This window comes from Notamacropus eugenii, chromosome 1 (genome assembly GCF_028372415.1).
Source record: "Notamacropus eugenii isolate mMacEug1 chromosome 1, mMacEug1.pri_v2, whole genome shotgun sequence".
NCBI classification, from domain to species: Eukaryota; Metazoa; Chordata; class Mammalia; order Diprotodontia; family Macropodidae; genus Notamacropus; species Notamacropus eugenii.
In genome coordinates this window covers 290,455,079-290,477,043 of record NC_092872.1, presented here as the reverse complement: position 1 = coordinate 290,477,043, position 21,965 = coordinate 290,455,079, and the positions used below count along the sequence as shown (strand labels likewise).

The 21,965-nt window shown below is 41.2% G+C and overlaps 1 protein-coding gene and 1 long non-coding RNA gene across 4 annotated transcripts in view; one reads left to right on the top strand and one right to left on the bottom strand.

The window, feature by feature from the left end:
- Positions 1–21,965, top strand: part of STK32C (serine/threonine kinase 32C) — a 185,033-nt gene that overhangs the window by 103,781 nt on the left and 59,287 nt on the right. Inside the window, exon 2 of one of the 2 annotated variants that reach the window (XM_072629115.1) lies at positions 3,449–3,515. The exons of the other annotated variant lie outside the window; for it this stretch is intronic. The gene's annotated coding sequence lies outside the window, so the exon portion shown is untranslated. The remainder of the gene's footprint in view (positions 1–3,448; positions 3,516–21,965) is intronic. 2 annotated transcript variants of the gene reach the window in all.
- On the bottom strand, positions 1,423–8,958 carry LOC140517663 (uncharacterized). Of its 2 annotated transcripts, XR_011971714.1 has the most exons (3): positions 7,553–8,926; positions 5,713–5,894; positions 1,423–1,808 (listed from the first exon to the last, which is right to left on the bottom strand). It is a non-coding gene; the product is annotated as an uncharacterized lncRNA (long non-coding RNA). The 2 variants fall into 2 exon arrangements; XR_011971715.1 differs by lacking the exon at positions 5,713–5,894 and having other exon boundaries at positions 7,553–8,958.

The following is a 21,965-nucleotide window of genomic DNA, read 5'->3' as shown; positions in this document are numbered from 1 at the left end:
CTTACCTTACCTCTATTGGAGGTCTTCGGCTGGCCAAACCGGATACTCGTATGAGAGAAGAGACCTATCAGAGTCGAACAAGGGTTGAGCTTTATTCAGGGTTCTGGTTACAAGTGCAGGGGGAATTCTTCCTTAGGAGGGAGCGAAGAATCTCCCAAGGAGGCAAAGATCTTACAATAAGAGATTGGAAGCAGAAGTGTAAGTGGGGAGAGAGGGGGAGGGAAGAGCGGAGAGAGGAAAAGCAGAGCCTTCTGTCCTCACACGTGGCCCCTCCGCCCAAAAGAACTTTCAGGCTTTCCTGACCCTACTTAAGCTCTCCCGTTGTGTAGTTTACACGTCAATACCAAGCCTGTTAGGTAACAATAGGTGTGCCAGATCCGGGACAGCCTCCAGAGCGGGGATGCTCCTCCCATCACGTATCTCACGGGAAGAGGCGGAAATACACGAGATAGCTCGGTCTCCTCCTCGATTCCCTGTTGTTATTATGGGGGGCCTCGTGAGAACTCCAAGATTTAGAAGTTCCCACCTCTACCCGCCCGAGACCGCCCACACGGAATTGAGCTTCCATCCCCAGCAATTAACAACAACTTGAACCAGCTCCTGGGTCTGTTCATTCAGGGTCTTACTGGATTATAGACTGGTTAGCCAGAGAAATAAATTCAAGATGGAATGGTGATAAAACTCTTTGTCCTTAAAGGCAGGAACATCTGCTAACCAAATTTTAACTTCCACAAGGACTGAGCCCTGGGAGAACCATACCCTGAGCAGCAGTAGCAGAGTAGTTCACTGCATGTCTGTACTATCTGCTTCCTTGGGGAGGGAAAGTCAGGTCCACATGCCCTCATCCTTATCCTTCCAGAACCAAACAAGTGTCAAAAGATTCATATGTAATTCTCTCCCAATTTGTATATTTCACGCTCCCTATTTCAATCTATTCACAGAGTCAAATAACATATTTGTGCTTGGATCTGACAAATCATTTTTGTCCCAAATGGGCCACCTTTCATTTGTCTAGAAAAGAGCCTATTTTTTGCCTGACATCCAAGTACCACCCCCATCTGGTGTCACCCTATTTTTTCCAGACTTATTTCATGTCATTCCATTCAATGCCCTTTATGCACCAGCCCAACTGAGTTTTGCTCTCTGATGCCAACGCATATACCACATGTGCCTCTGCTCACATTGTTTTCTATGCATGAAATACCCTCCTTTAAACTTTTTGTGTGTTGAATTCTTACCTGAATGTTAAAAATAAACTCAAATGCATTTTTCCATGAAGTCCCCCTCCCCCAATGTGTGGAAACTAAAATTATTTATTGCAGGATTTCATCTTCTCCTTCTGACAAATCGTGCACTCCCTGAGGTCAGGATCAATCTCCCCCCAGGGTCCAGCACATGATCTATGTTCAGTAGATACTTAAGCAGTTTGAAGGTAGCTTTATTATTTTTTTAAGCAAGTGCCTCATTTCTTAATATAGGAGTGAGTAATAGAGGTAATTTCAGGCAGCAGAGGAGGCAGCTGGGGTTGTGTTCGATATTGTGGGTGATAAAAGTTTCAGAGGCCTATCCATGCAGATGGAAGCTTTCTCTGTACATGATGCCATCTCTCATGAGAGACATTTCCTTAATGTTGGTAGAGCTCTTTGCAGACACAAAAGTGCTTTATGAATGCCATTGCTGCTGCTACTGCTGTCCTTTCAAGGAGGACATTGGCAAGGTGGGGATTTCCAGATGAGGACAGTTAAGATGGTAAGAGGATTTTGAACCATGCCATATGATGATCTGTTGAAGGAATCCAGATGTTCAGCCTGGATAAGAGAAACAATAAGGTGACTGTGATAACTTCATTCAAGAATATGAAGGATTGTCACATGGAAAAGGGATTAATTTAACTCTTATGGACCCCAGAGTATAGAACTAGGAGAAATGGGAGAAAGCTGTAGGGAGGTGTGCTGAGGAGATCAGGATGAAGAAGTCATACCAAGAGGAGGACATTTTTTTTTTAAGAATTAGAACTATTCATGTTTGCAGCCAGCTGCTTCTGAAGGTTGTGAGCTTCTAGTTACTTGGCCCTCAAACAGAGATTCCATGACCATCTGTCAGAGGTATCAGGGAAGACTAGGTTGCTATTAAGGTCATTTCATATTAAAGTTCTACAACTTCAGTTGAGGAAAGTAATGGACACTGAGCTGAAATAAGGGTGTTGTGCACAGGAGAAGGTGCCTTTAGGGAAGGACTTTTTCACCTTTTTGTGTCTTGGACCCCTTTTGACAGGTTAGAGTAGTTTATAGACCTCTTCTAAGAATTAAAAAAACCCATAATTGTAGAAAATGCTAAATTTTTGCTAGAGATGAGTGAGAAAAGGTGGATTTCCCCCAAGTTCATGGAGCTTCTTAAGTCTATGAATGGACTTCCTTAAGAAAATCTCATTTGGCTCCTTCTAGCCCCAGCCCCAGACATCTCAACCTTGTGTCTGTCTCAACCACATTGTATAGCAGGCATTCTGGGCCACTCAAAATATCCCTTCTTTCTTTTATGTGCAGCCTTCCCACAACCTTCCTTCTTCTTCTGACTGTAGTGACTCAGAAGATAGACTACGTGGGTTATTTTAGTATTTGGTATTAATAGCCAATTTCAGGTGATGAGAACCTTTGAACTTTGCTAGACCATGTCAGAAAAGAGATAGGCAGTTCATCACTAGCTCAAACTCTAGATCTTTCCAGGGCTCACACCACACTGGCCTCCAAGAATCTGGCTCAGCTTTATCTATGCCATACATATTGGGGTAGCAGAGAACCACTTGTCCACTTCAACTTTAGCTATAACATGAACTCACATTAAAATTTAGGCTATCAAGGGGAGCAGTTTGAAAACTCTTAAAACCCTTCCAGGAGAGTTTTATAGCTGGCAAAGTCTGCTGACTTTAACTGTCACTAACCTTTGAACAGCCCAAACTTTGACTCAAAAAAGGAAGCTTGACTGAAGTGGGAAGGGAAAGAGCCTAGGACGTCTCCATGATTCTGATCTTAAGTTTTCAGTTGGTTGTTTGTCTTTCATACTCAAAGAGGACCAATGACATCATGACATTGGGGTCATTGACCCCATGTGACCCCATGGACACATTGACAGTGTGTCCAACTGCGGCTGATCAGTCCAATACTAACTTGGAAGACTCTACTACAGGTCAGGTACATGTAGTCCTTTTCAACATTTGAGATGGAGATGTTTCTAGATTTGCACATTGTTTTCCCTTTGTGCTACTGAGAATCTACTTTGGGCACGCCAAGCTGAATGGTCCTGTGCCAGTGACTCCCATGTCTTATAATCAATATTGAAGTTCTTCAGAGGGACTTGAATGCCCTTGTACCTGTTCTTCTGACCTACATGTGAATGCTTGTCTTATAATTCTAAATTGGTAATTCTGGGCTCCATCCTGATCTCTAATTAGGTGACAGAAGTCTAATTTCACCCTTGTGCTCCACTCCGTCACCCACTATAATGCTCTAAAACAGTAGGTAAGTAATGAATGTTTCTTGTTGTATTATATTTAGTGTCTGAAATATATAACAATCTGAAGATTCACCTGGCTAAGAACCTTAGTCAGAGTATAGTGATGAGTTCTAAGTTATTGATCCCTGTGACCTTTTAGTGAGTTTTCATGTGAAAACCATTGTGACAATGAAAGCAATCTCTCCTTGTAAAAAAAAAATAAGGTTCCCTCCCCGATATCATGTTTAAATTTCCTTCATCACAATTATACCAATCACTATTGGTTATGCCCTATAGGGAGCAAAGAGCAAATCGAATCTCTCTCCCAGTTGTTCAATGCTAGAAGAATATCATGCGTTCACTGTGTCTTAGTCTCTTTGGGCTAAAATCTCCAGTCTTTATATGGTGTGGACTCAAAGTCCAGAAATATATATTCAGGGAAAACAAGGTGAATTCTGGAAAATGTGTTTGAGTAAAAGCCCAGGGTTGTGATACTTCCTAGTGTTTCTGGATTCTGTTTAGAGTTCAGTTTGACCTGAATTAGAGAATAAAACCTGGGAAAAAAAGAGATTTCAAGGACCTTGTTTCTTCAGTGCCCTGAAAAGCTAAAAGAAAGATGAGCTAAGTTAGAAAGAAAATATATTATGGCATGAAGAGTTTGCCAGTGGGCTAACATTATTTATCACTAACAGCATAGAAATAGTTTAACTGTATTTCCAACCTAATGGTGTTCTTGCTTAACTGATATAAATCATAATTTTGAACTTGATAGTGACAAATTGTAATCAATTTCAATCTTTGATTCTCAAAAATAATTACTAAAGTTAAAAAACTATTTTAACGTGATAAGTGACAGAGTGGCATGGCGTGTAGTATAGCACATTTTTATATTTATATTTGTGAACTTTAGAATACCTTACATTACAGATAATCATTCTGCTTTGAGAGCATGAATGCAAAGCTCTCTCTCTCCTCTCTCTCTCTCTCTCCCCTTCCTCCTCCTTTTCCTCTTTCTCTTCCTCTTTGTCTGTCATGTTTCTCTCTCTATGTCCATTTCTCACTCTCTGTCTCTATTTCTCACTATCTCTCTGCTCATTTGTCTTTCTCCCCCCATCCCTACCTCTTCCTCTTAGCTGAGGTTCAGAGATTTCATATCAGAATCTTTAGGCATGAATGGTTACAGGAACTGTCTCGGGGAAATTCCAATTTGAGCACACAGAGTGTCAGACCTAGATGGGAGCTTTAACTCAATGGGTCCAACCCTCTCAGATTACAGAGGAGAAAATGTTAACTTAAAAGGGGTTAAAGAACTACTATGGCTCAGTTAAAATGACTCCTTTGGGATCATTTTGCCCCCATCTTCATTCTCTGAGCATACAGACTATTAACCCTGGCAGAGGATGAAATGTGAGCTTCTGACAAGGTCATTGATGGCCACAAAGCCTGCTGGGTAATGTGAGATCTGGCTTGTTTTTAATGCAGGAAATTAAATTCTCCTCAAATGAACAAATGGTCAGTGTAATCAAAAGTGTCAGTGATGTTAACCCAGGCACATGAGTCTTTTCCTCAGCTGGCTCATTAGAACTGGAGTGATGCCTGGGCTGAATTTAACTCCTTAGTTCCTGAGGCTGCCAGTAGACATGATCAGACAGTCCACGGGGATACAGCACCATTCTACACCATGTCCTCTTCTCTGAGTCTAACACTCTGAGAACACTGACTGACTGAATTCAAAGGGCATCCAAGTGAAGGTCAGTCAGGCACTGGTGGCCATCATTGCTGACCCCCCAGATTGTCCATTTACTTCATAGCGTTATTGGTCATTCTGTCCTAATTTCTGGTCATAGCTCTTTCCTGAATAGCAGTGAGTTGAGCTTTGGGAATGTGAGAAAGTCAGATGTATCAATTACTTGCATGCCAAGGGCTGTCTCCTAACCAAAGTACTGTGTTTTCTCGCTAATACAACAAAACCCATTACATTTTTGCTGAATGATGATACATGTTGCCTCCTGGAGGAGGGACATTAAGAGCAAGATGATCATGTTTCCTGTCATAATGGAAAGGCCTCCTCCTGATAATGACCTCCTGGTCCAGATTTTACTAAAGGTACTTTGATCTTGAACCCTGAAGTGAATCCATTGATGCCCCAAACCTCATGCCAACTCCCATTGTACTCATGAGGTCTTTTGCTCCCTCAGTACCTCTCACACACTATCTACAGACCTGCCCCATTCTCTGCTGCATGCTGGACTCTTGGATTAACTTTTTGGTCCTTCCTTTGGAAAGGTGACTTTGGGAATTGAGCCAAACATAAATATGAAGACTGTGGTACTCCCTGGGTCTGTGCTGTCTCTTCTCAAAATCGCTCCTCTTCTGGAATCCCCTTTACCTGACCCTGCAGTGATCTATGGATAGAAAAGGTACAGATGATAGATCCTCTTAAGACCCCCTCTGGAGGGGTGGATTCAGTTCTGACGAAAAGAGAAATAAACCGGAGAGAATTCCCAGCAGGGTAAAGAGGACAATGAAAGGCTTTGAGTCCATGTGGCATGAAGAATGGTTGAAGGAACTGGGGCTGATTACCCTGGAGAAAGTTTTCAGGGAGGTGAGAACTTCATTGAAATATTTAAAGGGCCTATAGGAGAAGAAAGGATCAAATTCATTGTCTGCTTTGAGGGCAGAGCCCAGAACACAGGAGATTTGCCTTAATTTCAGGACTTTCCAACACTTTAGGGTTACTCAAAGGTGGGATGGGCACCCTTGGAAGGTAGTGAGCTCCCCCTCCTTAGAAAGTTTCACCCAGAGGCTAGATGAACACCCATCAGGTATATCATAATAAGGGTTCTTTGGAAGGTGTGCGATGGATTAGTTAACTGCTGTGGTCTTTCTTAATTGTAAAATCCAGTGATTCTGTGAAATCTCTTCCCTTCCTCTGAACCTCATTTTCTTGCTCTCTAAAATGAGTGAACTCTGTTCATTGATCTCTGGGGATGAAACTCCAGAACTAACCTTCTACATGAATAGGTTTAGGAGGCATGAACAGGTTTCACTCTCAATGCAACTGCTATGACTCATCCCCTGCCACCTGAGATAACTCACTGCTTTGAGACTAAGGCCTGACTTGGGAGATGGAAAGGGAGATGGAGGAAAAAGACACCCCTGGGTGCTTTGTAGCTGGGTCTGGGAACTAGATCTGACATGGTGCCTTCTCCTGGCTCTCCTTTGAAGACAAATCTGTATATTTTTCCATATAATTCCATATTTTCCCTATAATTTCCCAGCATTCAGTTTTACTTGTTTTGAATTGATATTATTATTGTCATTGTATTGTTTTTCTAGCTCTCCTTACTTCATTTGACATCAGTTCACATAATTCTTCTCATGTTTCTTCTTATTCATTAGCATCATTTCTTACAGCACAATAATATTTCATTACTTCCATATAATACAATTTGTTGAACCATAACCCTCTACAATGGTATCTGCCCAAAAGATTTGATTCTCCAAAAGAAGTCTTACTGGATCTCAAAAACTTTTCCAACAAATATTGACTACTTTGGGTATGGAGGCAGGGAACTCTGATAAGGATCCTTTTCCTGAAACTGATGAAGATTTGGTTGTGCCCGTTGCCTCAATGGAAGTGTCACACCCAGGAAATTGTCACAAGTGTCCTGTAATGGTAGACATTGGATCCTTACTCTCCTTTTTTATCTCTCTCTGCCCTCCCTCTCCCCTTCAACTCTTTCTGGCCCTTCAATTCATTTCCCCCTTCTCCCTCCCTATACTTCTCCCCTCCAGAAGCGATAGAATCACCTCTGTTATCTCTAGAAGCTTAGATGGTGGTTCTGGAGTGTAGAACTAAATGAACTGCTTGATTTTAGATGAACTCCTTCTAGATCATGGAGTAGAAGACCAGGAAGGGACCCCAGAAGTTCCTTAGCCTAACCTCTTATTTCACAGAGAATGAAATAGGCCCATCTGCTCCCAATTCCTTGAAGCCTGTAGCTTCAGCTGACTATTCCAGTACACATCTAATCTATGAACTAAATACTCAGTGAGTTACCTGGAATGGCAGATCAACCCTTTTGTGAAAGGCAAGTTTTCATGCCCCGAGGTTCATGAGATTGTAGGTGTGAGTGTACCTAGGAGGGGTGAAGAGAAGGAACAGGGGTAGAGTGTCTTCCTCCCTGCTGGGAGCCCCAGCAAACCAAGAAGAGGAGGGAGACTTGCAGACTGACCAGGCAGAACTTGAGAATCACTTGATCCATCTTGACTTGCTAGTTGGATGTCCATTCCCACGTCCCCAAGGCCTAAAAGAGATGATGGCTCCAAATTCCTTTGAGCTGATGCAGTTCAGGTTTTTACTGGGAAGAATTAAATTGAGAGTTTCTCAGTAGGTGTTTTTGTATTTCTTATATTTTATTGTTTTTTTTTTTAAATGTCCTCTAGCAGATTCTGGCTCTCAGGGTAGACATCCATGGAGCTGACCATGGCCAATCAGATTTGCTGTCCAGCTCCTTCACTGAACGAGTGGCCAAATGGGATGGAGGCACTACTAGCCCTGCCTTCAATGCCGCAGCACTGGAGTGGGCCAACTACCATATTAGCAGTGAAGGCATGCCCTCTCCCAGGCCAGATTACAGCTCATCCTTGTCTTCTCATCTTGTGCTTTTCTTGTCCATGTTGGTCCTCCAGAAAGAACTCACTCACACTGCTGAAAGATGCTATTTATGTCATTCAAATAACAGTCTGTGGGGCTATCCTTTCTGCTTGCTTCCCTCCTCCCTCAGTTCTTCTCCATATGTGTCCTAGACCTCCTTTATGACATCCTTCAGCCACTGCATGGGAGCCAGCACTCTGAATTCTGATTCACAGGCACCTAGTATCACTAGGAGATCATTGGAGTCAAGGGTGTGACTCTTACCTCTCCTCTCCTGGATGTGAGCACCTTCTGTCTCAGTCTTTGTCCTGATTTTTCAGAGTGGTCTCATCCAGCAAAACTTCTGCTGTGGCTCCCAAGTCTATACCCTAAAACTTTTGCAGGGCTGCAAGTGTCCCTACCATCAGCAGGGCAGGCTTCTTCCTTTAATGCCTGCTCTGCGATGGGGTTGGCCATGGTCAGCAATCTGACTTTGAATCTGACAAAGGGGTTTTCCATCAAGGCGGGCAGAGTCTTGAGGGAGTTCCTAGACTAGACAGTAGTGGGACCACAGGTCAAAACTCTATGGTGAATAATTTAAGAGCACAGATTGAAAGGTGTTGGGGAAATAGATGGAGGGGGTGCAGAGAAGTTGTGAGAGAATGAATCCTGAATGTTTGGAACCACAAGGGAAAGCAGAGATCCATCTAGTTTATCTCCATCATTCTGCCTCACAAAGCTGTGCCCTGAGCACTGGGTGGAAACCCTCAGCTGTCACCTTTTCCAGAACTGCTGCTGCTGTCCTTAATGTCCAAAGTCATCTGTGCATGTGTTTTGTGTGTGTATGTGTGTGTGTGTGTGTGTGTGTGTGTTGGGTGGGGTTGTAGATCAGTATGTGGAGATATCTTATCCAAGGCTTAAAAATATAGCCTATCTGTTGACTGGAAGAGCCCCGGGGGTCCAAGTGAGGCTAGCTGTCACAATCATAGGACTGCAGTATTGGAAAGGCCATGAGTGGGCACAAGTCTGATCTGTACCCATGACAATGCCCTCTTTATCACATGGCCAACAAGGGATCACTCAGTCTTCTCAAAGACTTTCACTGAAAGGGAGCACCAGCACCCCCTGAGGCAATCCCTTCCACTTTAGGAAGGAAGGAAGCAATTCTATAGCACCTGCTGTGTTCTAGTCATTTTACTAATATTCTTATTTGATCTTCACAGCAATCCTGGGAGGTAGGTACTGTTATCATACCCATTTTACAATTGGAGAAATCAAGGCAAACCCTGGGTTTGTGAGCAACTGAGGTTGGATTTGAACTCACATCTTGTGTCTCCATTATGGTCCACCTTGGGATACATGGTCTGTAACGGTGGGAGAATTCTCATCTTCAGAATGATTTTCTCACATCAAGCCTCAAAATTCTACCCACTCCATCTAGTTGTGTCTTCTGATGCCACAAAGAGTAAGTTGGCTCCCTCTCCTGCATGATAGCCCATTGGTTAATTGAAGACATTCCTCAAGGCTTCTCTTCTCTTCTCTGTCCCTCAAGGCAGAACTCATGAAATGTACTCTCCAGGTCCTTTCCCAGCCTTGTCTCCCCCCTCAGGATCTTCTTCAGACTTATCAATGTCCTTCCATAACTGTGATATCCAGAAGTGAACAGAATTCTGCACGCAGAATGTGAACGGGTCACAGGATGGTTACACAAGCACCTCCTTATTTCAGGAAGCCATCCTCTCTGGTGAGGCAATGTGCTCATAGGCACAGAATCAACCTTTAGGCAGGAAACCTGGGTTTGGTTTATGTTTCTGACACTTTTCACCTCTACTTAAGCAAGTCACTTAATTGGTCTGTGCATTGGGTAACTCTCTAAACCTCTAAGTCATTGAGTGCCATCTACAAACATAGAAAGACTGCTATACTAGGCAGTCCTCACATGGATGAAAGCACAGGTTTGCCCATAGTACTGGGCACATATTAAGTGCTTAAATAAACACTTGTTTATGAATAAACACCTGTTGAATGAAACAGTGCTTGTCACTCATCCTCTTCTCACTATTCTCCAGAAGTACAGCTACAGCTGGCCCTCATTCTTGCCCACTTGACAAGGACCACTTTCTTCTCAGAGGTCTCCCCACCCTTTCTCTGCTCTGAATCCATTCTTAATGCCATGGCCATAGCAGTCTTCCTTATATAGACATCTGCCTTTGCCCTCCTTTGCTCAACACTCTCCAGTGGCTGTCACCTACTGAGTCAAGTTCATCTTCACGTTCAACGTCCCCTGGCATTTCCCCCTCTTTTGCCATTCATGGATCTTCCACTCTGGCCAGATTTGGCTGATGATGTTTTTCCCATTGCCAGAATTTTTCTGATACCTTCACCTGTGTCAGGGATTCCTTCTTCAGCTCCTTTCCTTGACTTTTTTGCCCATCCTTCAAATCCTTTGTGACAAGCCCTTCCCTACAGAGAGCCTTCCCCTGAGATTACAGATCCTTAGCACAGTGGGGCCTCTTAGACACGGTAATAATCCCCACTCCTTATACACAGTAGTAATCCCTAGTGTTTCTAGAGTGCTGTGAAGGTATTGATACAACTTATAGACATCCCATTTGAGATTTTCAAAAAGCCTGGGAAATACTGCTGGGATCATTATATCCATTTTACATGCAAGAAAACAGGCTCAGATGAATTAAGTGAATTGCTCTTGGTCATGTTTCACAGGCAGGATTTGAACCCAGGTCTTCTGACTCCAGGTTTAGTGCTTTTCATTCTGAAATGTTGTTGATGCAATGGCCATGCCCTTGAAGTTCAGCAGGACTTTGCTTGTGCCAGAAGTGTCCTTTAGACATAGAGGACATCCCATGCAAAGGCGTGGAGGTGGAAGAGAGGAAGGGAAGAAGCATTTCTATAATGTCTACTGTGTTTGGGCACTTTTCTGAGTGCCTTATTCAAATATTATCCTGTTTGATCCTCACAACAATCATGAGAGGTAGGTGCTACTATTGCCTCCATTTTACAGTTGAGAAATTGGAGGCAATCAGAAGTTGTGACTTCCCCAGGATCACACAGCTAGTAGGTGAATGAGGCTGGATCTGAACTCAAATCTCCCTGACCCCGGTGCCAGTGCAATAACCACTGCACTACCAACTAGGTGGGAAAACTGAAGGTAAGCCAGTTTGGAACATAGAAGGGCTAAAAAGGATTAATGTGCGATAGACTGAAAAGCCCAAGGAACCATCTGTTATCTCAGTGACTATGTCTTATTCTTCAAAGACAGCTGTGCCATCTCTGCTGATGCACAATGGCTTGGGAAGTGCTCATCGGCCATTTGTATCAGTTTATTGGGTGTCCCACAGTGACAGTCACTCACAATCTATTGAATGGTGCCCTGGAACAAGAAGCCCTGGAACCATTCTTCTAAGATGACATTAATTTAATTCATCACGCATTTACGTAGTGCCTACTATGTGTAGAGCCTGATTCTAGGACCTGAGAAACAGAACTTAGATTAGGGGGACTCCCTGTCCTCATGGAGCTTCCAATCCAGTTGGGAGACGCACCACCTGCCTGTCGTTATGGACAAATAACAACTCACAGACTGTTGGAGCTATTTTAGAGATAATGTTGTTCAATCCCTTCCTTTTCTCCATTTGGGAAAACTGAAACATGGAGGGGTTAAATTAAACACTTGAAGACATAGTAACTGCTCATGGGTAGGCCAAGTAATATAATAAAAATGATAATTCTACCTAAATTAATTTACTTATTCAGTGCCATACCAAACTACCAAAGAATTATTTTAGAAAACTAGAAAAATAATAACAAAATTCAACTAGAGGAACAAAATATTAAGAATATCAAGGGAATAATGAAAAAAATATGTGAAGGAAAGTGGCCCAGAAGAACCAGATTTCAAAGTATATGATAAAGTGGTAATCATAAAAATGAGACAGCTTGATGACTCAATGGATAGAGCACTGGGCTTGGAATCAGGAAGATTCATTTTCCTCAGTTCAAATCTGACCTCAGACACTTGTTAGCTATGTGACCCTGGGCAAATCACTAAACCTTGTTTGCCTCAGTTCCTCATGTGTAAAATGAGCTGGAGAAGGAAAAGGCAAGTCACTCCAAGCACATGTAGTAAAGCCTTAATAAACATATGATCACCTATGGATCTCTTTAGAAATTGTGAAGAGTCGGACACAACTGAAATGACTGAACAACCGCAATCTAGTGTTTGATAAACTCAAAGATCCAAGCTTTTGGGATAAAAATTTACCATCTGACAAAAATTGAGGGTAAAACTGAAAAGCATTTTGGCAGAAACTAGGGATAGACCAACATCTCACACTAAATGCAAAGATGAGGTCAAAATGAATATATAATTTGGACATAAAGGGTGATATCATAAATTAAGGGAGCATGGGAAGTTTTACCTGTAAATCTATGGATAAAGAAATTTATGGCCAAACAAGAGATAGAGAGCATTACAAGATATTAAATGGATAATTTTGACTACATGAAATTAAGTTTTTTGCAGAAACAAAACAAATGCAGCCAACATTAGAAGGAAAGTAGTTAAGCTGGGCAAATTTTTTTTACAGTAAATTTCTCTGATAAAGACTTCATTTCTCAAGCATATAGGAAATGGAGTCAAATTTATAAAAATAAAAGCCATTTCAAATGGTCAAATGATACAAACAGGCAATTTCCAGAAGGAGAAAACAAAGCTATCTATAGTTGCATGAAAAAAATGCTCCAAATAATTACTGATTAAAGAAATGAAAATTAAAAAAAAATCTGAGACACCACCTTACACCCACCAGACTGGCTACATGATAGAAAAGGAAAATGACAAATGCTGGAGGAGATGTGGAAAAATAGGGCTACAAATGCACTTTTGGCAGAATTGAGCAGAGATGGAGGGGGTCTGGGTTAAGCCCCAGTTCCACCCTGGTGAAGCTATGTAAATTTGAGTAAGTCATCTTAGGAGATTTGTCTGCCAAATGAAGGGGTTAAGACACTGAGGCTTCTTTGAGCTCTAACTCCCAGAATTCTTGGTCTAATACCCTGAACATAGCAGGCATGTGATAAAGGTTTATTGAGCTGGAAAAAAACTTCTAGCTCTGAACTCAGGGGATCCAAGTTTGAGTCATAGTTCTGCCACTTCGCCTCAATGTGGCTTTGGGCAGGGAAGGCCTTCTTCTGGGCCTCAGTGCCCTCCTCTGTTAAAGCAGGGAATGGGATGACCTCTACTGTCACTTCTGTCTCTCAAGGTGAGGATTTCCATGAACTTGATTCCACGATGCTCAGACGCATTTTCATTGATAAACATGATACTGTGCTCCTGAGATAGGAGATTTGCATAAAATTTTCCCCATCCTGAGGGAAGCCTGATGGGTGGAGACAGGAGAGGCCAGTGATCACGGAGGTCTTGTCAGAAGCTGATCCCTCCTGCTTTATCCCTCAGTAGCTGACCTTGGGTTCTGACTTTGCTGCTACAGGAGGCAGCAAAGGGAGCTCATCTCAAGTCTTTCCCTTCTTTCTTAGAAGACAGGATTTGTCAAGGCTGAAAGCATTTTTTGAATCAAGGCAGGGTGGAGGTGGAAAACAGGTGGAGAAAGGCTTCTCTGCAGACTGCAGATGTCATCCTTCAACAGCTCCTTGGGAAGGCTTTTTTTTTTCCTTCCCTAATTATATGGATTGTAACAGTCTGTCCCATGTGGGTAGGCAAGGCTGGCATCAGAGCTGACTCTGGTATCCCCTTTGGCAGAAGCTGTGTTACTCATGCTGAAGAAGCAGCATGGTACTGAGAGCTGGTCAAAGCACTGGCCCTTTGCTAGAGCACACTCAGGCTAGGCGGATTCAGTTTAGCATAAAATCCATTTCTTCATTGAGTTTCTTCAGCAAATGATCTTTATCAAGTGATGGGGAAAGTTGGCAGGGGTGGTTGAGAGGGTGATGGCCTGGAGTCTGTCCATCTGGCTTCCAAGTCTGGGTCTTGGTGCTAAATTGCTTTTTGACCAACTTTCTCCAGCCCCTTTGTGAGTTTGGGCTTCTTTGTCAGTTGATGAGGTGAGTGAGAACTAAGGATATAGGACCGGGATCCCAGTGTTGGTAGGGACTCAGCAGACTCTTAGTTTAACTCACTGAGAAATAACATCCCTTCTACGCATCCCTAACTTTAATTCTTTTTCGTTTTTTCCCCAATGGACAAAATGTATTTTTCTTCCTCTACCCTCTCCCTTCTTACCACAAGGAAAAAAAAGAAAAAGAAGAGAAAATCTTGTAACCAGCATGCAATCAGGCAAAAACCCATCTGCCACCTTGGCTGTGTTCAAGAAGGTATTTCTAATTCTGCATCTCAAACGTATGGCCTCTCTGACCAGAGGTGTTCAGTCAACTTTACCATGGTCCTGGGCAGTGATGGGCTATGTGACTCAGACATGCTACAGTTCTCCAAGGCAACTGACTTAACAATAAGTGGTTCTCCTGCTTCTATTCCTTTCCCTTTGCATCAGTTCATATAAGTCTTCCTGGATTTCTATATAGCTGCCCTTTTTCATTATTTCTTTCAGCACAAGAGCATCATTACATAAAACTATTCCTTTTTGACTGCTTGTAGTGGTCTTGACTAAAAGATTTCTCATGTCATGGGAAAAAAGGCACTCATGTAAGTGCACCTGTACCACTCATAGGTCTCAAGTGAATGACGGTCCTTCCAGTGACTGTTGTACCCCTCTGGTTCTGCTTTGCTTTGGGGGAGGGCGGAAGTGCTGCTTCCTGGTGGATGCCCCTTGCCTCCCACTATGACTCATTCCCCAAACCTTGTTTTCCCCTTTGGCTTTCTGGTACTGCTATCACATTCAGGGACCTCCAGTGAAAGCTGTCTTCAACTGGGCATTATGGCATTCTCTGGGTCTCCCCCAACTCTTTCCCTGATTAAAACTCATCTGCCTCCTATTCCTCCCATCCCATCCCACCTTATCAGTTTATTCCTGCTGAGGTGTCAGCGGCCCTAAATGCCCCACCCAGTAGGGACTGCTAGGGTCTTCATCCAAAGAGTCAGGAGGGTGAGAATTCCAGTAATTGTGTATATTTGTATTTGGGGAGGATGTGATGTGGGTAACAATGATGGAAGGCCTTTTCTGCTCTAACCTCCATCCATATAGGCTGGTTCTGATGACAACAGAGAGGAGAGGAAGAGCCATGGGGGGCATGAGGCCAGGCAGCCCTCTCTGAGTGCACTGAACTAAGAGACTGACCATAAGAAGGAGCCCCTTAGGCAGGTATTAACTTCCATTGATACGGAAATATCAGCTCAGAGACCACATGTGTCTGCTTGTCAGGCTTCCTCACATCCACCCAATTCCCACCTCGTCAAGCAGGATCTTGTGGTCTCCAGAATCAGAATGCTCCCTGAGTGTTGGAAAGGGGTACAAAGTACTACCAAAATGTGGAGGCTTTGAGGGGGTCCCAAAGATAATTCCAGACCCAGCACTTGCTTGGCAGCTGCTCCCATCAGGCCTATTTTTCAGTCTGTTGCTGACCCAATGACACATTCAGTCATGTCCAAGGCAGAACTTCCAACAGCATAGATCATTCTAAGTTGAGGCGGGTTTTCCATATGGCTAGAAATTCTATTTTCATGGTTGGTTGTTGTTTTTCATTCTCAAAGAGGATAAAACGACATCATTGCACTAAAGTCAAGTTTCAATGTGTTCAACTGTGGCTGATCAGACCAATATAAGCTCAGAATGCTCTGCCATGGGTTGGGCACAAATAGTCCACATGAACATTTGGTTTGGATTCTCTAAATTCTTGCATCTCATATTTCTTTTCAGCTTTTTCAGTTTTTCTTTGCTCATAGAGTATAGCACCTTCTCTGATGAGGGCACGCCATACTGGGCAATCCTGTGCCAGTGTCTCTCATGTCGTACAATCTATTTCAGAGTTCTTCAGAGAGACCTTGAGAGTGTCCTTATATTGTTTCTCCTAACCACCATGTGAGTGCTTGCCTTGTGTGAGTTCTCCATAAAATAGCCTTTCTGGCAAGTGTACAGTTTGCATTCAAACAACGTGGCCAGCTCATCAGAGTTGTGCTCTCTGGAGCAGAGTTTGAATGCTTAGAAGTTTAGTTTGAGAAAGGACCTCAGTATCTAGTATTTTATCCTGCCAGGTGGTTTTCAGAATATTCCTAAGACAATTCAAGTGGAAGTGATTCAGTTTTCTGGCATGGTGCTGGTAGATTGTCCAGGTTTCACAGGCATTCAACAATGAGGCCAGCACAATGAATTTGTAGACCTTCAGTTTGGTAGTCAATCTAATACCTATTCTCTCCCAAAATTTTCTTCAGAGCCTCCCAAACACTGAGTTAGCTCTAGCAATGTATACATCAACCTCATTGTTATTGAGACCTCTCTGGCTCCTCCATATCTTCCACAAGAAATGACTGTTAATGAGAGAGCGTCTGAGAGAACCAGCTCAGATAGTTAGAAAGAAATCCTGAATTTACCATGTTTCAGAAATTTCCCATCTTTCTCCCATGTTCCTGATGAGGTAGGTTTGATGCTCAGAGTTTACTAAGAGCCCTGAATGATTCCATTAAGTGGGAAATTTCATTGTCTTTTTAAACACACCTTAGCTCCAACATCATCCAGCCACATCTTTTTCAGCACAGAAATTCTTTGAGAGGAAGGAGGTTGGATTTGGGTCATTTGGACAGAAGTACTAAATTAGACTTTGATTGTCTTCTTTGACACACCAACACAATCATGGTACAATTATACAATTGTTAGTTATCAGCCTACATGGGACTTCCTCAATGAATAAGCTCCAGAGAGTTCTTTGGTATGACAGCAAAGGTCATCACCAGTTTCTCGGTATCAGCAGGATTTGGGCATTGGAAGCCCCTGGCCCCAGCTCACTGAAGCATGCCCTTCTTTGCAGGCTTGGAGCTGAGCGTCACCCAATGCTACCAAGGCAGTGACTTCCTCTTCAATACTGCTACTGGCTCAGGATTACTTAGCTGGTTGAGTCATGCTGGGCTAAGGACCTCTTGAAAGGGGAGGCGTGCAGTGGGATTCTAACTGACGTGAAGAGTCTTACTTTAATCAGAGGATATACTGGAGTTCTGGGCTGAAGAAACAATGACAAACGGTTCTTATGGGGCATTCACTGGGACTTTCCCAGTCCCAAATGCTGCTTGGGTCTCAGAGCTGCCAGAAATTGCAAAAGTCAAAGAGCATTTGTTTTACTTAATTTGATTTAATTTTTCATACTTTCAGGAAAATACCACCAGATCATATGTATACTTGTAGATGTGTAACTAAAGGAGACACATGGACTCAGTCCAAAGGGAGCTACAAAGCTGTATTTTTAATTCAGACACCACTTTTTCTCAGAGTAAGTTGGGAATCTGCTCATTGCCAGTATGACTGAACTTCTCAAGCAGACTTGGGAATTAGGACTTATCAGTCTGTACTTAAAGTCACTCTGATGCTTACCACCATGTTACCTCAGTCAAGACTATTCCCCTCTTCAAGCCTCTGTTTTCACATCTATTAAATGGGGGAGCTGGTGATTTCTTCTGATCTTTCCTTTATCATTTTTTTATTCTAATCTGAGGCAGATAGGTGATTCAAAGGATAGAGAGTTAGACTTTTAATCAGGAAGACCTGAGTTCAAATCTAACCTCTAACACTTACTAGCAGCATGACTTTGGGCAAGTAATTTAACATCTGTCTGCCTCAGTTGTTTCATCTGTATAATATGGGTCATAATAGCATCTACTTGACAATAATGACAATATTAGCATGTAGCAGGTGCTATATAAATGCTTGTTCCTTTTTCTTTCCCTTTCCATTCTCTCCTGCCTCACAGAGTTGTTGTGAGGATCAAGTCAACAACCATTTATTAGACACTTATTTTGTGCCAGGCACTGTGTTAAGCATGGAGAATACAAAGAAAGGCAAAAACAAATAAAAACCTCAGTCCAGCCAGAAGGAGCTCACAGTCTAATGAAGGGGACAGCATGAAAAAAAAACAACAACAAACCACTCCTATGTACAAGTATATTATATGCAGGAGAAATTGGTAAGAGTCAACAGAGGGAAGGAACTAGAATAAAGGGCAATCTTGAAAGTGGGATTTTAGCCAGAAGCCAGAAATAAAGAAGGATAACATTCCAAACAGAGGGATAGCCACACAGTCAGGAATGGGGTGTCTTGTGCAAGGAACACAAGGACGCTGGAGTCACTGGATTGCAAAGTCCAAGGCAGGGTGGAGGTCAGTTAGAAGAAGAGTGAAAATGTAGGAAGGGGCCAGGTTATGAGATGAGATAGGCTGTGTCAAGTGACATACAAACCTTGAAGTGATACAAAAATGTTTGTCATCATCATTGTCACTGTCATCATCTTCGTAGTCATCATTGTCTTCGTTGTCACTGTTGTTGTTGCTCTAGAATCAGATTTCCTCAGAGGGAAAAGTGGAGAATTGATGACTAACAAAGAGACGGCTTCCCTTGCTTCACCACCAGTGTTTCTGTGGTTGGTACATGTGAGCTTTCTAGTAATCATTCTTCACTCTTCTTATACTCCTGATAGTTCATTTCTTTTTTAAATTAAAATTTTCAATTAATAAATATCTGCCCTCTCTCCCTCCCATGTATTTCCCCAATTTTTCTATTGACAAAGTAAGAAAAACCCATTACAAACATGTATATTCAAGAAAAACAAATTCCCATGTTGTCTATGTCCAAAATAGTAAATGTCTCAATCTACTTTCTGAGTTCGTCATGGTTCACCATCATGGGGTCCACCTTGAATCCATGGTTGGCCATTGTATTGATCTGATTGCCCATGTCTTTCAAAGCTGTTCATCTTTACACGATAGTTATTGTATAAAGTGTTTTCTTGGCTTTGCTCACATCACTCTATATCAGTTCAAACAGTTCTTCCCAGATTTCTTCGACACCATCTCCTTTATCATTTCTTTTCAGATGATAGTATTCCATCATATTCACACACCATACCTTTTTCAGTCATCCCACTCAATGCCCAATAAAAGAGTCATTATATTTTGGTACATGTGGGTCTGTTTCCTTTTTCTTTGATCTCTTTGTGGTACATACCTAATACTGGCATTGCTGCATAAATAGGCATGCACCCTTTAATAGCTTTTGGGTGTAGTTCCAAAGTGCTTTGCAGAATGACTGGCTCAGCTCAGAGCTCCACAGCAGTGCATTCATAGACCTCTTTTCCCATAGCTCTTCCAACATCAATAATTTTGCATTTTTTTGGTCAACTTTACCCATGAAATGGAACAACAGATGGAATTTCTGAGATATTTTATGTGCATTTTCCTAATTGTTGATGATTTAAAGCATTTCATGTGACTATAATAGCTTTCTTCATTTGAAAATGGCCTTTTAATATCATTTGATCCTTTTTCAATGGGTGAATGGCTCTTATTTTTATAAATTTGAGTGTGTCCTATATAATTTGGAAATGAGATATTTACCCAAAAGACTTGCTGGAAAGATCATTTACTCCAATTTCCTGCTTTCTCTTCTAATTTTTGCTGCATTTGATTTGTTTATATAAAACGTTTTTAATTTCATGTAATCAGAATTGTTCATTTTACCTTCTGTGATCTCTTTTCTTTCCTTCATCTCTTCTTTCATCATGAACTCTTCCTTTATCCAGCAAGCTGACAGGTAATTTCTTTCTTGTTCTTCTAATTTTGGATATTACCAAGCAGTTGGTGATGCAGTGGATAGAGAGCAGAGTCTAGAGCCAGGAATATCTGAGTTGAAATCTAGCTTTTGAGGCTTATTGGCTGTGTAACCTTAGGCAAGTCACTTAGTTTCTGTTTGCCTCAGTTTCCTCACTCTAAAAGAGGAAAAATATTTGCAACTACTTTTTGGGGTTATTGTGAGATTCAAATGAGAAAATATTTATAGAAAACACAGCACACTGCCTAGCACATAGTAGGAACTATATTATGTTTATTCCCTTTTCTTCCACCTTTTTGTCTAAATGTAAGAGGACCATTTGGGGCTTATCTTGGTATATAGGATAAGGTGTTGGTCTCATCCTAATTTCTACAAGACTACTTTTCAGGGTTCCCAGTACTTTTTATTGAACAATGAGTTACTCCAATAACTGAAGTATTTGACCACTCTTTATTTGCTACTGTATGTTGTGTACTCAATCTGTTTCACTGATGGAGCTCTCTGTTTTTAAGAGGAACCAAATCATTTTATTCCTGGTGTGGTTTGAGACCCAATACTCTTATGTCTCCTTTCTTTCCACTTTTAAAAATGATTTCCCTTGAAATTTTTAAAATCAATTTATTTTAGACCTAAATACTAAAACTTAAATACACAATAAGGAAAGAAAAAGAAACATATTATAAACTTAAATACAAAATAAGAAAAATAAAAAAAGCATTGCCATGTGCACAGCAAAACATGAGAGGATTCAAAATATACAACAATAAATTTCAATTTCAAGAAATTCTATATAATAAATACACCTTGTGTTCTGAGCTGTCCATCTTTTCTTTGCTTCTTGGAAGTTTTCTTTTTTTCACTGCTGTGCACTTTTTACTTTGCTCCTCCTCTCCTCCCACAAGAAAGCTACCATTAAGCATGGATATACACACACATATACACACACATATAGATAGATAGATATCTATAATCATACTCATATATAGAAATATACATTCATATACATCTATGTAAGATCATACTATACTTGTTTGTCCTGTTTCTCTGAGGGTGGATAACATCTTCCTTCATAGGTCTAAGTCTTTCCATATTTTTTTATGTCTACCAGCTCACCATTTTCAACTTTATACTCTCTTAAGATTTTTCATCTTTTGTTCCTCCAGATGAAATTTGTTTTTAGGCTCTATAAAGTAATACTTTGGCAGTTTGATTGGTATGCTACTGAATAAGTAAATAAATTTAGGTATCATTTTCATTTTGCATTATATTTGCTCAATCTATCCATGATTAATCAATTATTTGTCCTATTATTTAGATTTGTCTTTATTTGCATAAAGAGTGTTTGGTAATTCTATTCATAGTTTCTGGAAGTGTTTTAGCAGTTAGACTTCCAAATACCTTCCACGTTCTGGTGTTTTTTTAGATAGAATCTCCTTTGTTATTGTTTCCTACGGGATTTTGTTGGTAATATACAGAAATGCTGTGCATTTTTGTGTTTATTTTATATCCTGCAACTTTGCTGAGGTTGGTAATTGGTTTGATTTGTCTTTTAATTAATTTTCTTGGGTCCTCTAAGGAAATGATCTCACTGTAAAGGGTGAGAATTCAACTTCCTCTTTGTTCATGCATATTCTCTTCATGTCATTTTCTTATATCATTGCTATACCTAATATTTCTAGTACTATATTGAGTACTAATGGTGATAATGGACATTCTTGCTTTGTCCTTAATCTTATTAAAAAAAAGGTCTCTAAAAAAGGATATGTTAGGTGTTCTTCTTTCCACTTTTAAAAATGATTTTCATTAAGATTTTTGGTCCCCCAGATGAAATTTTTTATTTTTTTTCAGGCTCTATAAAGTAATACTCTCTCTTGGTTTTAAAAAGATATTATTTATCATATTAATGAAAGATGCACTTATTCTTATGCTTTCTAGTATTTTTAATAGGAATGGGTATATTATCTTGTCAATAGCTTATTCTGCATTTATTGAAATAACTATAATTTTATTTTCTTTATTACTAATGTGGTCAACTATGTTTGCAGTTTTCCTGATTTTGAACTAACATGGCATCCCTGGTATAAATCTGACAATCATACT